A 15,901-nucleotide genomic window follows, 5' to 3' on the forward strand; every position below is an offset into this window, starting at 1 on the left:
CTAGTTATTACATTAATTGTTTTAGTAGCATAGTGCAGTAGCTGGCATTCATTCAAGACTTCTTTCATACTGTTGACAGACCTTGCAGGTAATGGTTTGTTGAAGCTTCAATGTCTTTCAAGATTTCTTCTCACAGAAAGCCATGTATACCACCAGTGCTTCTAGAATGGTCTAATCACACTGTTACAACACATTTAGACAATAAAACACTGAATGTGCCCTTAACTAAAATATTCTACTCAGTCATGTCTTATGGTCTCTCAGAAATATAATTGGTTTCTGATTATAACCAGCATGTTGGCTCAGTTTAGTATCTCTGTGACTCTGTACTTCACGGAACTGGTAATCCACTCTGTAAATTATGTCTGGAAACCAAAAGAAAATCAATCAATTTGGGAACTGGGAAGGGTCCAGACCCAAATGATATAATGTGCTTATCTTTTGCTTTTTCATCACAATACAAGCCTGACTGTTAGCTTTTTATTTATTTTTTCCTTAGCCTTTTGTTTAAGTTGTCTTTAGCTTCAAGAATAGAAGGGCTCTTTTAAAACATCCTGTGGCCCCACACTATACAGAATATAGTTCTACCACTCTTAAACATGATTTTTAACATTTTTGCCTAGAATTCCTATTTGAATTTATGTCCTCTTGGCAGCCTTCTGCAAATGGCAGTTAGTGGTCAGTTGTTACTGTAGTCCATCCCAAGATATTAATCTTAACAAAGCCAAATGGGCTACCTCAGTAAAATGTTTTTGGCAGTTATACAAAGGTACAAACAGTATAGAATTGTATGGAACATTTGAGCTCATGTAATTTTAGGTATATTTAAGCATTTATAATAATGTCTAGACTAGGGTTATTGACTTGTACTGTATGTAATCCAATTCATTAAAAAATGTAAGATATCATTAGAAGTGGCACTGTATTTTAAAGCAGACTTAGCGTCAAACATTTTGCAGACTGGGTTCATTCTACTGCTACTTTATCCAGAATTAAATTAAAATGCAAGGTGCATTAACAAATTCTGTGATTTTGTTCCTCCTGTAAGGGAATTGTGGCAAAGGTCATTTATTTTTGAATTGATAAACAATGCTTTCCCATTTGCATTGAACAACAAATTCAGTTACAGAAGCCTATTATAGATAAATCAGGAGAACAAAACAGCAATTAATAGCAGCTGTATGGCAATGTGTAATAATGAGGCATTGGTTTTCTCCCATTACACCATTAGAATTTTAACATACTCTAGCCAGTAATGTCATGAAGACCTTTGTCATCATTGGGTGCATGTTTGCATTGTGAATAAATATTTCTTTTCAATATAGAATTGGCAATTTAACACACTTAAGATTATATTTTAAAGTACACATTTTGCCTGACTGTATCTCAGAGCAGAGAATGTTAAATATGTTATATACTGTACAGTACTGTATATATACTGTATATGCAATAATATGCAATTTCAAAAAAAGAACATTCACATGAGTTATTATCTGGTTTTTCTTCCGGTTTTTGAAAAATGGGAGAATTTGCATTGCAAAGCTTGAAAAACATCCCATCACGGCAAAGTAGTGACAAACGCCTTTTACCAGTTTATTGTATTGTTTTCAAAGAAACATTTTCTGTGGTGCTTGGCTATCTTTTCTTACAGTATGTTTACTATTATAAGATTAATGTAGAAGAATTGAGATTTGAAAGTACTGTAGGTTTTCAATATGTCTGAATAAAAAGGCATTCATGTGATTAACTCACTTCTTAATTATCATGTATATAATCATCATTATCATCACTGCTGGAATGGTTTCTCCACAGATCTCCATCTACTGATCTTTGCATCCATGTCTCAGCAACAGACTTCTTTATTTCCAGGTTCTGGCTTCCATTTGGCTTCTGTGTTGGCTTTCCTCTTGTCCCTTGGACTCTAATTCAGAACCCAAAGTGCTTCATTCTTCTTACTAACTGTCAAGCAATTTTGCCATCTCCCAATATTGTCACAAGCTTTTGGTTTGTTTCATTTTCACATTGGTTGTTTTCCCATTATGCAATCCACCTCTCCGTGCTTCTTTGTGTTGTTTGGAACGTTCGAACCAGAGTCCAGCTGTCACATCTATACAGTATGTGAACCTAGGGAACATCCATACTGTAGGTCAGTGATTTGAGCCTAAATAGAGTGTATTTGTTTTCTTTCAGAGTACTATTTAATGCCCCAAATAAGCACAGGCTGCATTCTGTGATCCAGGTGTTTTGGTTTCATGTCACTAGCTGACTGAGACAGGGATTCCTCAAGTGATGGTGCACAGTTTTCTGAGTGATACTGAGGGGAGGATGGGAATAGTTGGCTGGGGATTTCTCAGCTCTTGGCAAACGCAGTGACCCCTGAAGCTTCCTGTGGTGCTTGCAAGTTTATGTTGCTGTTGGTAAGGAACATGCCACTCCTCCATTTGGCAGTGAACTGTATTATGGGGCAGTGGTGCCTGTTATGTATTAAAAACACTGCCGCTTTGAAGGTGAACAGGTTGGAGCAATCTGCCTACTCTTTCTCATTTTCATCTGTGTGTGGTTGTAAGGTGTGTAGCTGTTAGCCATGACACAATTGACACAATTTCCTAAAACATAGTGAGCATAACAAAAAGGTAACTGGTCCCAAGATTTATTTGCTTCTGATTATTTTGTCAGTTTAAAATGCCAAAACCTAACATACGCACTAGTAACCCTGTTGGATCTCAAGGTCAGAGTGCAATTCTTAATCAAGCATACCAGTGTAGGTATCCCTTAATGGAGTTATTAGATTTTGGAAAATTGGATAAGACAGGAAAGACCTGTTCAATTTTTACTTTGATCATGCTTTGGACTACTGTATATTTTTCTTTAAACCACTTCAAAAGGGGATTAATAGATTACTGGCTTACAGAAAGCATAAATATGTGTGTATTATGAGACTGTACTTTATGTTATCCAAAACAATGCTCTGTAAATACACAGACTGTCTTCTTGCATGTCTCGTTAAAGTGTAAAAATACTTTAATGTGAATAAACCTCCATGCATATGTATGGCATTTAAATAAGAAGGCTTAGATGAATAGGATGAATAATTTTAGATTCAATTTACTCTGTGACAGGTAATATTGCTTTATTATATTATTATATTATGTAAACCTTTATAAACCATATATAAACTAATACAAAACTGAAGAGACAAATTTTAATTCAAAGGGGCCCAATCGACTAGTATTTAAGTCCAGTTTACTGTATCTTATCTTTATTAAATTCAGCTTGTTACAGTATGTGATCATAAAAAAACATTTCAAATGAAAGGGAGGCCTTATTTGATTGCTGGAAAATTAAAGGTCATAAGAATTTTCTCTTCTTAAAGGTGAAAGCATCACTACAGATGTGACCAATAGAAAAACAAACCCCATTGAGAAAATTGGATTTCATATAAAAATAGGTAGAAAGGGGGCTAATTGAGCAGGTGTTAAAGATACCAAAACATAACCTAACCATCAGAGTACCGAGTTGAGCAGGAAGGATTTCAGTTTTTTTGGCAAAGTTATTCTTGGAGGAACATTTGGAAATGGTTTTGAACTTTGGATGAAAGATGAAATTGGTGGAAAGAAAAACACAGACTAGAAACAGGACATAAGTGTTTTCTTTTGTTGCTTAATTCAGTTAGGCTCTCTGTATGTGTTAATGGCTGTTGTTGTCATATTTCTCTCACCATATACTGTATTTCCAGTCATTACTTGTATTTCTCTTGAAATTACATCTTTTCAAATAATTATCTTTCACAATCATGTGTTCTGACTTATTTTCACTCTTTCAGTCAGTTTTAATTTTTCCTCCTATGAACAGTAGTGTTCTCACCACAACAGCCAGGAAGGTCTTTTTGATTGTGGGCAACATTTTGGTCAACCATCATATATTTTATATGAGGTTGAATGGGTTAAAAGTCTATTCTGATATTTATTATGATATATATATATATATATCTTTGGTCATTAATCTTGTATTTATATTGTATTGAATTATTCATTATCTAATTGTTGATGAAAACAGACTAGTTTTCAATATTATGAGGCCTTTTGAAACGTTTTCTTCTGAAATAATTTAAGGAACATAATATCTCTATTTCAATGTATTATTCTTTACTTGCTTCATGCTTTTTGATATGTGTTTCAACACATATGGTAATTATTCTGTAATTAGTATTGCAAAATTCAAATCAAGTAGTGAATTGTGAACTTAAAGGTTCACAGAACAGATACAATTCCCAAATGTTTCAATAGAATAGTTAATGACAGATACAACAAGATATGACAGTAGTAACAATAAAATAACATAATTCAGAATACAGAATAAAAGATGGTCATGTAGACTGCCTTGTTACATTAAAAATCTTTCATTATGCAACTAAAATGTCAGGATATTGGTTATTTCAAAATGTATTAATCATTTAAGGTTTGTGGGTTTGAAGTAGATTCATTAAAGATAAATTATTGTCCTTCATCACAAAAAAAATGCTAATAGGTTTTGTTGAAATAGAAAAGATGCTTGCCTATGACATTAATTTTTGAATGGAATACATTCTGAAGGTAATTTGTCAGTGTATTTTTTGTACATGTAAGTAGACAGACCTGTTATGGGAAAAAAATGAAAATATTACTGAATAATTTGCAGAATGCTCCTTAGTTATATTCTTTGCTCCCTTTGTAAAAAGATTGGTCATCTCCAAAACATTGACAAAGGAGAATTTACCATTTGGGATAAAACACAGTATGGTTTGTCTGTGATCCTGAATCAGATGAAGTGTTTAGAAAATGGATGGATAAAACACTGTATTAAATGTATAAATACATAAATCTACATATCAAAATAAGGCTTTGAAAACCAAAAAAAGTCCTAAATTGAATATTCTGCAGTAAGTAGCTATTAATGACTACAATACAGAGCAATTTGTAAAGAAATACTTATTCTTTCATGAAAATGTCAATATTTGAGATGAATTCCTGATGCTTCAGGTAAGCATGTTTATTATATACAGTCTTGTGTATTGAATTACTTATGGAAACTATACAGATTTATAATTGTTCTTTGCAATTGTTTCTTTGCAAAGAAAGCAGAGGCAGAGCATAAACAAATCTGTATGTTAAAGTTAAGGCAGGATTAAGTCAAACCATCCACTAATCCACTAATCATATGTACAGTTTTACATATGTAAAAAAAATCATATGTACTAATCATATCTACAGCATCTGTAGATGACAGTTTTAATTGTGTAAACGCACATCAAAAAGACCCTGGCAGAAACTCATGGACTATCACGTACTAGGCCAGTGCATCCAGATTTAAGTTAACATACCAAATAGGTATTTTTATTAATCCTTACTTTGGAGAAAACAGGAAGCACATATACAGAAAATGATGCTGGACATGACCTGATTAATTAGCTGAATATTTTTTAAACCCCCCCAAAAAATGAATTTTATTCTTGCACAACAAGTTAATGACATTACAGTCCCCTCACCAGTGCTGCTAATGCTTCTCCTGCTTTGCAATTTCATCATTATCTCCAATAGAAGACAATCCGTTCTCATTTCTCAATGTCACATTTAAACTGAAATGACATAATGAAATAAGAAGATTCCAGACTGGTGCCTGTTTGGCAAGCTCTGAAGTCTGACTACAGTCTGAAATAGGAAGCATACAGTGGTAACTATTCGGGCTACTACTATAAGTATGTATCAACATTTGGTCTGGTTTACAAAATGTGTCCAACATGCCAAGTTAATAGGAACATGTGAGCCTTAGGAACAATAAGCATACAGGCAGTGTAAACAGAATTGTTGGCCATATGATACATTTTCCTTTTCAAGTGGTGTGTATCTCATATAAATACATAAATGACTTATTATTAAGGAAGCCTGTTACAGCAGGTTTTTTTTTTCATTACAAATCCCACAGATCCCACAGATCCTGTGTGCTTAAATAAATTAAATTCCTTGGAAGACCACATTCACAGGACAATGGAATGTACCATGAATTATGTTACTGGAAAGTGAATCTTACTTAAAAGGAAATGTTATGCCTTTGCTAGACATCAATGTGGAAACTATCAGCAATGGCTATAGATGAGGCAATGCTGTGACTGATGCAATGAAATATCCTCCCTGTGATCATTGTGTTTCCTACGCACTCATTTATGTTATACAGGCATCAAGCTTTTATGTTTCCGATCCAAGGGCCTGCTTTCAAAGCAGTTAATTAAACAGGCCAGACTCCTAACCACAGGAAGCAGAGATAATATCACCTCCATAGAGACCGCATCATTTTGCTCAATTCAAAACTTCATTACAACCCAAGACAATTTGAGTTTGTTATGAAAATCATGGTCTTATCATGACGTTGCTCTGGTCTAAGCGTTTGCTAAAATAAAAAATGAAAATGAGTTCTGTTGTACACTCCTCTACAATGGCATCACATAATAAGATCTAATTGATTGTATGTTCCATATCCCTTAATTAGCTGGACTATAGCCATTTTAATGTTTTAATAGTTTTGAGTTCCAGTTTATTAACAATAACAACCTGTGAAATTTCCAACTTAATTCTGAGTTAAATTTGAAGTAAATATTACTTTCGTGGTTATAGTACAACAACTGATTTTGGGTTTTTTTTGCAGCTTAGAGAGGAAATAATCAAGTAGTGAGAACAGATGTTTGGAAGGGACCCAACATGTCTTTAGCCAACAGAAGATGAAGACTTCAGATAAATAACCAGCCTGTTATGCTGCAGTTCCAGTGAGTAATAATAAAGAAATTATACAATCAGGCCTGCAATTTGTGGCATAATTTCCCTCATTTATGGTTTAATCAATCTCGAATAATTATCTGCAATTAATGAAAGAATGTTTACTGGTCCCACCTGTCTCTGTAAAATTCTGAACTTTTCATTATATTGAAAAACACCTTCTCGATTGTTTGCAAGGCATTCTGTCTTCTCTGTTCATTGCATTTTCTTTTAAGACTCTCTTTAGCTGTGTTATGTGTACTGCAAAGATGTCTCAAATTCAGCACATTAATTTAGTATGGTGTTGACGCAAATATAAAAAATTCGAACTGCAATATATTTATGAATTGCAATATACATTTATATATAATATTTTAAACAGTTCTTCAGAACATGACCATCTTTAATGCTAGTAACATCTGTCCGAGGGTAGCAAGCTCAGACAGGATTGTGAATGTTGTCTGAACTACATTTACTAGACAGCTTTGGAGAATGATCTTGCAATCTTTTCACAATTCCCAGATTCAGATTTAATGTTTTTGTTTACTACTTAGTGTTTATCTTTTATTTCTAATCTGGCACTGCATGTCCAAGTTGTTAAGAATTTTACATTAAATGGTTACCCCAGGGTTAATAATGGCTCTGTGTGTTACACTTCTTTCAGCAAAGAAATATTAGTCCCTTCAAAGTGTATTGAACACATCATAAATTCATCAAATTAAACTTTATTTGTCATTATACTTACACGGGTGCATAGTATAGTGAAACGTGTTTCTCATTAGTCTCTCAGGTGCGGTATATAAATAGGACAGTAGACCAGAAAATAGACAGAAATACAATAACAATAACAGTGTACAGTAAACAACAGTGTGGTGCCAGTGCAAAATTGTTAAAAACTGTGCAAATATACAAACAGAGAGAAGTATACAAACAGGACAAAAACAGTGCAAAAGTAATACGTTGAACAGTGCAAAAATAATACGACGATTATTAAATAGTACAACTAGTACAGTTTTAAGTACAATTTCGTCTTACACTCAGTTGTCATGTATGTAGTGGTGTGGGAGTACAGTCATTGTGGGTACAGGAAGAAGTGAGGAGAGATCATAGTATGATGGGAGGGAGTGGGGGCGTCACCAGCTTGACGGCTCTGGGGAAGAAGTTATTTTGGAGTCTTGTTGTGTGCGACTTGAGCTTCCGGAACCTTCTACCAGATGGTAGGGGGACAAACAAGTTATGATTGGGGTATGTGGGGACGGACATAATTTTGGTGGCTTTTTTCAGACTCCTGGTGTTGCAGATTTCCTGAATGGATGGTAAGGCACTGCAGATGATGTGTTGGGCTGTTTTGACCACCCGCTACAGTGCCTTACGGTCAGATGCGGTGCAGTCGCCGTACCAGACTATGATGCAATTGGTCAGTATGCTCTCCACCGTACATCTGTAGAAGTTGGTGAGGATCCGTGGATGCAGACGTATTTTCTTCAGCCTTCCCAGGAAGTACTGGAGGTGTTGAGTGCCCATGTGAGGTCCTTAGAGATGTAAACACCTAGGAATTTGAAGGAAAATTTCAGAATCCAGCAGTTTTAATTGTGCATGTTCTGTTATCTTTGGTAAGCTGTTTAAATCCTTTTTTATGACATCTGACCAAAATGTTCATTATATCAATTTGTAGTTTTCCCTCAGATATTATGTCCTGTTTTATTTTCCTTTTATCATTAACATACTGTAAAACACTTTTTGTTTTATTTGTACTCTGTTGCTGTTTGACTACACAACTTCCTGCTGTTTTTTCTAAACATCCATGTCATTCTCTTTTTATTTTCTTTATTTCTACATATGTTCCATTTCACTTGGCAGAAAGGAAGTTTTCTTTAGTCATTTTAATACTTAAAGTATTAAATATCATGGGGTTACTTTCTTAGTGTAAAAATTAACATTTTAATCCCAGTTTATGACATTATGGGTCCTGCATCACAAACACTTAGAAGGTTCAGTTCACATAGGGAGCAATTGAGATTTAAGCATCTATATCACTGAATCTGATCCAGTTATTCTCAGCTTTATTATAACTTCACATGCAAATGCATGCTCTTCTCATGATGGTAAACTTATGTGCTCTTTATCAAATTGTCATTATCTCTTTTTGCAATCAAGAACACGGTCAATAACTGTCTGTGACAATAATAGCCACTCAAGCCTTTGCTGTAGTGTAGACAGGCAGCTGAAATCTTCCATGAATACAAAAGAACGACTATTATATCTGAAATGCTGGAACTCAGGTGGTTTTGAAGCACTAAATTAACTGTGACAATCTTTTAATCATGCTGTGGTGCTGTGGGAAGCATCTAATGGAAAAATGTGCATAAAATGCAAACAATATTTTAATCCCTGTAGTAACCACCTTTCGCCACCCTGTTTACAACAGATTTTATTTTTGCTGCAGAAGAGTGCAAGGGGTTAATTTGATTGTTTATTACTAGGTGAACTTAACAAATTAAGAAATTGGTTTTATTCATTGTGAATTCCCAACAGAACAAGACTGTGCAGACAGACGGTTGCTAACCTAGCTGTTTTAATGAGATTAGAAAAATCTTTATTGGAATTTAACCAGGTGATAAAATGAATATCCTTTAAAACCTCGGGACACTAATTAAATACAAATTAATACTGTGTATGTCATTAAGATTACCTTCGCAACTCATACACCATTTGCTAATGTTGGTAATGCTGAGGTATTAGGGTACAAAACCACTATTTCTTCAGTCCATTTACAAAAATCTACTCATATTTGTTTACTATGGATAATAGTTATAATTGTGTTCAGTGAAAGACATACTGTAATTAAAATGTTGTCACTAGTTGAAACATTCTGTTGTCTTATTTGATTTATTGACTGTAACCCATGAGATCTTATGTATATTTTAGATTTCCAACTTCAAATTGACAGGGTAAAGAGCATATGTGTCTGTGTACCGTAGTTTAAGATTTCAAGAAAAAAAGTATCCCTACTCTTGAGCCTTTACAAGTTTAATGAAAGTATAGTCAAGACCTTAATTCTGGTCTTTTAATGAAAGTATACTCAAGACCACTTAAGGTCTCATCTGATGGAAAGCTCTTCCTATAGCACAGTGTCCCTGGTCATCATAATAAGGCATTAATTTAGAAATTTTGATGCAGAGGGTAGACTGTCACCTACTGATCTACAAACACCACTTATAATAGCAACCTAATTTTCCTTGGAGCTCTTGATTCTCTCCAGTTAACTAAAATGGTTCACAAACAAGTAATACCTTAAGGTTCTGTGCTACAGTTAAATTAAAAAGCTGCAAACTCACACTGTTTGCCACTTTAGAAGATTTTATTGCTTTAGTCTGTCAATTGATCAAATTCACCATGGAAGGGCATCACTTGACTACAGTACCTAAGTACATTATGAAATCAGGTGTCCAGATGTATTGATTTGCAGAAACTGTTATCACATCAAAGAAGGTAAAAAACCAAGCTCAATGGAAGTATGGGAATAAGAGACAGCTAGAGAAGAAGCTTCAAAACAGGTGGAATATGCAAATACCAGTGCAGCAAGTAAGTATCAATTTGTCTGAAATGTAGCAGAGGAATGAGCAATTGCAGCAATTTAAGAAGATTGAAGTAGACGTTTATCTAATAACATTAGAATGAATGTTGAAGAAAAAGATTTTTTTTAAGTAACTGGGAACAATGCCTGTCTTCTCCTGCTCCACAGTAAAGTGTATAATTTCAAAGTGTGTCTACTGCAGATGATTTAACCAGCTTGTTTAATTTGCTGCACTTCCACTGTTGTCTAATCTAAATTTCTCTACCCTGTTGGGGGGAAATTTCTAAAAGCAGCATTTAAAGTCTTCAAAATTATAACTACAGCTGTAGTAGCAAAGGAGTTTCAAATAAAAACTGTTCATGAACACAATCTGCTAACGCTTTAAAAATATATCATTGAAGTTGTTACAGAATGAACAGTGTCGAAAAAAATGCTTGATATTTGCAGGACTCTTAATTCATGCCCTTTGTCAATGACTGTATAGCAAGAATTCGTTACCGAGAAACATGATTCAGTAAATCATGTTGAATTAATACTTCTTCTGCACTCAGCTTATCTGCTCTTCTGAGATAAACTCAATATTATTTGAAATAGCTAACAAACAACATTTTATTTCCATTCACACCTAAGAGGAATAGGATAGGATTTGCATAACAAATACGTTCAGGACAAATACTTATTTGTTAAGCATACACACTTGACAGCCCTTACCTTGGCAGTTTCTTCAGGAGTAGATCAGAGTGGTTCTTATATTTCCTCACCATCATCACTTTCACCGAACAAACCTTGGTCCTATTTTGTGCAAGACGCAACATTTTTTATTTTGATTATTTTCACTTACACAGTGGATGGCACAATGGTGCCATGGTTAGCATTGCTCCCTCCCAGTGCTGAGGCCCTGGGTTCAATTCCAGACCTGGGCTGCTATCTACAGGAAGTTTATATGTTCTGCCTGTGTTTATGTAGTTTCTTCTGGGTGTCAAGGTATTCCTCCAGCAGCCCAAAAACCATACAGGTAGGTTAATTGTCTTCTGGGAAAACCTGTGCTGGTACTGTGAATTGGCTTCTACCTCCAGCCAATAAGACTACCAAATAGCCAAGCTGCAGTTTCTTCAGAAAATCATCCATAATGGCAACATGGACATACAGTTTTCATTGTATTCGGCATACTGCACTACTTAGACATAATATATTGCATACACCCTGGACACATCGCTGCTCTATTTGTGTTGAGCTCTGTCTGAGCTTACTTCATTCAATTTCTATTGCACTATTATGTATTATTATGTAACCTTACTTGGTAACTTTAATTTTTTTATTTTTACCCTTCTCCGGTGAGGTTGCAGAAAAGACATTCCATTGCCAGCAACTACTGCTGCATGCTGTATTGTTGTGCATTACATAAATAAACTTTGATTGATTGATTGGAGGAAGTCATTAGAAAATGGATTGATGGGTTTAACTTACAGAGTGTATGGCATTCAAAAGGAAATACATAAGAATGCTGATCAGATATAACTGTAAGTAAAAAATGTAATCTACTGTTCATTTACAGAGATAAAGTAATGGTATATAAGTTAAAAGCAAAAATGGTTGTAGCAATATACAGTAGTCTGCATCCCTCAAGATTAGTCAAAATAAAACAATAGGTTACTTTCATTCTAACTACAGAACAAACAAGAAATTTTCAATGCCTTTCAACTAAAAATACAGAATAATCTAGGTATTATTATAAATTAGCATATTAATATGCCATTTTGAGCATGGGTCCCTGAGCTCTACAGATTGTGCCACAATTCAGGAATAATAATAGAACTCTGTGAATTACTGTATGCATGTATTACAGTATATGTTTATTATTCCAGGAAATATTACATTTTTCAAATAATGTTTATGGAATGATATAGCATAAAACTGGCTTCAAATCTATTGTAACTATTAATCTTAAAGTTATATCAGCACTTTCTCCTGATCTGAAGGATAACAGTAGAGGAGGTAGATTAATTTTTGTTCCATCACCTGTGATTCTTTGAAGTGGAAAAAAAGAATCAGATGGAAAACAAAATCCACGGATTAGAAAGCAGTGGCCCAAATGGTCTGATAATGTACCTTAGCTAAATATAAGTGGAAAGAAAGAAATAGAAAAAAGTCCAGTTAAATTAAATTTCACTAGGGACTACAACATCCAAAAACTGGAAGCTTTGTGAAAGTTTGGAATTCTTGGTTAGATGCAGTAGCCATATGATAAGGAGGCTTGAACACCATTCAGAAGGAGTGAGCCGAGTGGTACTATAGCTGCAAGGTGAAGATGGGGTGGAAAAGTGAAGCTTGAGATGAATGCAGTGGGAGGTGTTTATGTTCAATATACTGTATGTAGCTAATTTTGTAATGATGGTGATCAGTTGTGTGTAATTGACTTAGCGTTGTTATCCAGGTTGTTAACTGAAATTCAGTTAATAACTTCAATTTGATGAACTGCAGGTGATGCAGGATATCAAAGAGAGAGATTAAAAGAACATTGCAATGTGTGGTACTGTAAATATTCATAAATAATAAACTATTTTAAACATTATAGCAGTAAAAGAACAGTAAAGTGTGAAGTAAATTGTCTCAGAAACAAAGGGAAACTTTCAGACAAAGAAGGGGAAATGCCTGATATATTAAAATCAGATGAATACTTTATTTCATTCAGACGTTTATCTCAAAATAAATCAACAACCTGCTTGAGGCTGAAGAAAGGCAAAGTTCTATATCAGGTAGTATTACCATAGAAGAGGCAGAAATTTTACATTTGTGAAAAACACTTAAGATAAACACAGTGATGATATACTGATATTCTCAAACATGTTTAAGGAAACGTACGACCATTAAGTAACAGTTTAAAAGAAAGAAACATACTATCAACCCTATTATAGTTTATTAAATTCTGTCAACATTTCAGAACAAAAAACGAGCATATTGTTAGGGCTTATTGACTTGACACAACAAAGGTCTCATGTCACCTAACAATGATTAACTAGAAAAATTTCACATGAGAAACAGACATTCCAATGAGATTATTTTCCAATTAATTAGTCAAATATTAACTCATTCTTTGTCATAATGTGACAATACATCCAATACACAATTAAAATATGCACATGATGCATTAATCTAAAAACCCATACACTTTCACATATGCATTATCAACATTTGCAAGAACTATTTCTAGCTTTGGAAAACTGAGAGGCAAGGAGATAGGTCAAGTTAAGGGACCTTATAGAACTGCAATGTTCATTTTATCTTTGTTTAATTGCATTTAGTTTTACAAACACACACTTTTTCTACATAGAGAATATATTTTGAAATCCACATAATGACCTTTGTAAATGTTACAATCAAGGCTAAATATTTGTCCCTTGAAAATCAAACGTTAATCTTGTCCTTTCAGTGGCAACAGCATTTTTTAGAAAAACAGGTAAAGGGTATTCCATACATATATGGAATAATTTCCATAATTTTCATAATAATTAGGTTTAGAAATGATTATTACTATCAGCATGATGCCAAAATCAATGCTAACCAAAACTAATTGGTACCAATTTAGAACTTTTAATATCTATTTAAAGTATCATTGGGAATTTTATACTAATTGAATTCCCATTGAACTAAGTTCTTGAAATGAAATCTGTAAATGGAAAATGTGTCTGACACCGCATCCACCTCCATATGTTAGGCAAGAAATTGATTTGCAGTATAGTCATAGTAAGTCTCTATATATCCAGAGACTGCAGTAAGTCTGATTAACATCCACATGGAGTTTTCTCTAAGCTTATAAAACTGATTTAACAGGTCAGAAGTAACAAAGGCTGCACAGACATCTTTTGTGCAAAGTCATATGAAAAACTGCAGATTATCATTTCTTTCCTCTTAGGTTTGTTCTTCCTCTCTGAAGTATGCATACGATTTGATTTTGCTGACAGGCAGTCATTAATTACGCCTGATGTTCTTTAGCACATTAGTCTTTCAAAATAAAATCCATGTACTGTAGTGGTTTGCTGAAGCTACTGTAGATATTTATACCTTTTTTCTTCTTAGGAACTGAAAACCCTTTGTTTTCCTACTTGAAAAGTTAGTACCCTGGGGAAACTGGATTTGAAGTCTCCTGACACACTTGCAAGGTCTTTTGCTTTATGTTATAAAAGAATAAAAGATTATATATTTTCAGTCTACAGTTCTGAGAGTTTAATTGTCCCATTAAGCTTGGGTGCATGACATGCTTTTCTTTATGAAGCTTGCTGCAGTGAACATGAATCATTTTCTTAGATTTGATTTGAAGCAAATTCTCTCGGTGTTGCTGCTAAAACTGATACTTTAAAAGTAATTTAAATACTAGATTCTACCAAGTCAGCATCCGTGGAGCAAAGTCGATAAACCACAGCCAAAAGTGATGGGTAGGACATTGAATCAGACAGCTAGTTATATTAAAAGCACTATTATTATGGTGTTTTTCACAGATACTGTAGGTGACTCAACAGAGAGTGACAAAAAAAAGATAAGAAATATTAGAGAGCTCTTGAGGTCCATCTTTAATTTTTTGAATGTGCTTCTAATATTAAAGGAAAAAGTAAAGAAAGGAGCATATAAAACAATAGTACAGAAACAGAATCTTGGCAAGTCTTTAAGCAATTTAGTTAATGATACATTTCCATGCGGTTGTAATGGATTTAACAACAAAATGGTGAGTGAAATGCAGTTATAGCTAATATGCAGGTATTTTCTGCAAAACTTACTCAAGCATTGTTTCTTAATGAATAAATGAATTTGGCTGTAGGTTTCACTTCACAGCTTTTTGTCCTTTATAACAGAGAGTATACACTAAAATCAACAGTTCATAAAGTTTTACATACATTCATAACCTGTATTGCTCAGATTCACACTCTTGTTCGGCTCCTGGTATTACTCTTGGTACAGTACATCATTTTTATGTATATTGTATATTGTTACAGACAAGCACTAATAACAAGAAAATAGTTTTGGCTTATCAGACAAGCTCAATCACCGTTCAATTGTTTAGTATATATTTGATTAAGTCTGATTTTTCCTATTAAATATGCGTACTTACTCGTGGGACATGGACATAAAATTCAGTGTGCTGTGTAAAAAAAATAATTTTGCACTGTAGTATAATGCCACTAACAGAACTGTAGCATGTTCCCAGAGACTATAATTCATGTGAAGAGGTAAGTGTTTATTCCATGCTGATAGGTAAAGAAAAAAGACACAACCTTTCAGCTGTGGAGTCTTCTTTAGGTGTGAGGAAGAAAGGGAAACCGGTAGTTTATGAAGCATGGGAGAAAAAAGACAGGGTAGTTGAGAAGAGGCGAGGAGCAGGGGAGAAGTATTCATACTCTGTGAGAAGTTTAAAGCAAAACCTGTAATTGAATAGAGAGGATTAGAAGGAAACGAGTCTGTCATTTGGGGAAGGAGGAAGGTGTGATCCGAGTTTCAGGATAATTTGGTTTCGGGTGTCTTCCGAAACCCCTCTGTGAGGACGCAG

General features: G+C 34.2%; 1 protein-coding gene across 2 annotated transcripts in view; it reads left to right on the top strand.

The window, feature by feature from the left end:
• The window catches only part of htr2cl2 (5-hydroxytryptamine (serotonin) receptor 2C, G protein-coupled-like 2), a 168,039-nt gene that overhangs the window by 78,291 nt on the left and 73,847 nt on the right, over positions 1–15,901 (top strand). The window contains exon 2 of one of the 2 annotated variants that reach the window (XM_088648997.1): positions 6,679–6,796. The exons of the other annotated variant lie outside the window; for it this stretch is intronic. The gene's annotated coding sequence lies outside the window, so the exon portion shown is untranslated. The remainder of the gene's footprint in view (positions 1–6,678; positions 6,797–15,901) is intronic. 2 annotated transcript variants of the gene reach the window in all.

This window comes from Lepisosteus platostomus, chromosome 10 (assembly GCF_059453375.1).
Source record: "Lepisosteus platostomus isolate fLepPlt1 chromosome 10, fLepPlt1.hap1, whole genome shotgun sequence".
Taxonomy (NCBI): Eukaryota; Metazoa; Chordata; class Actinopteri; order Semionotiformes; family Lepisosteidae; genus Lepisosteus; species Lepisosteus platostomus.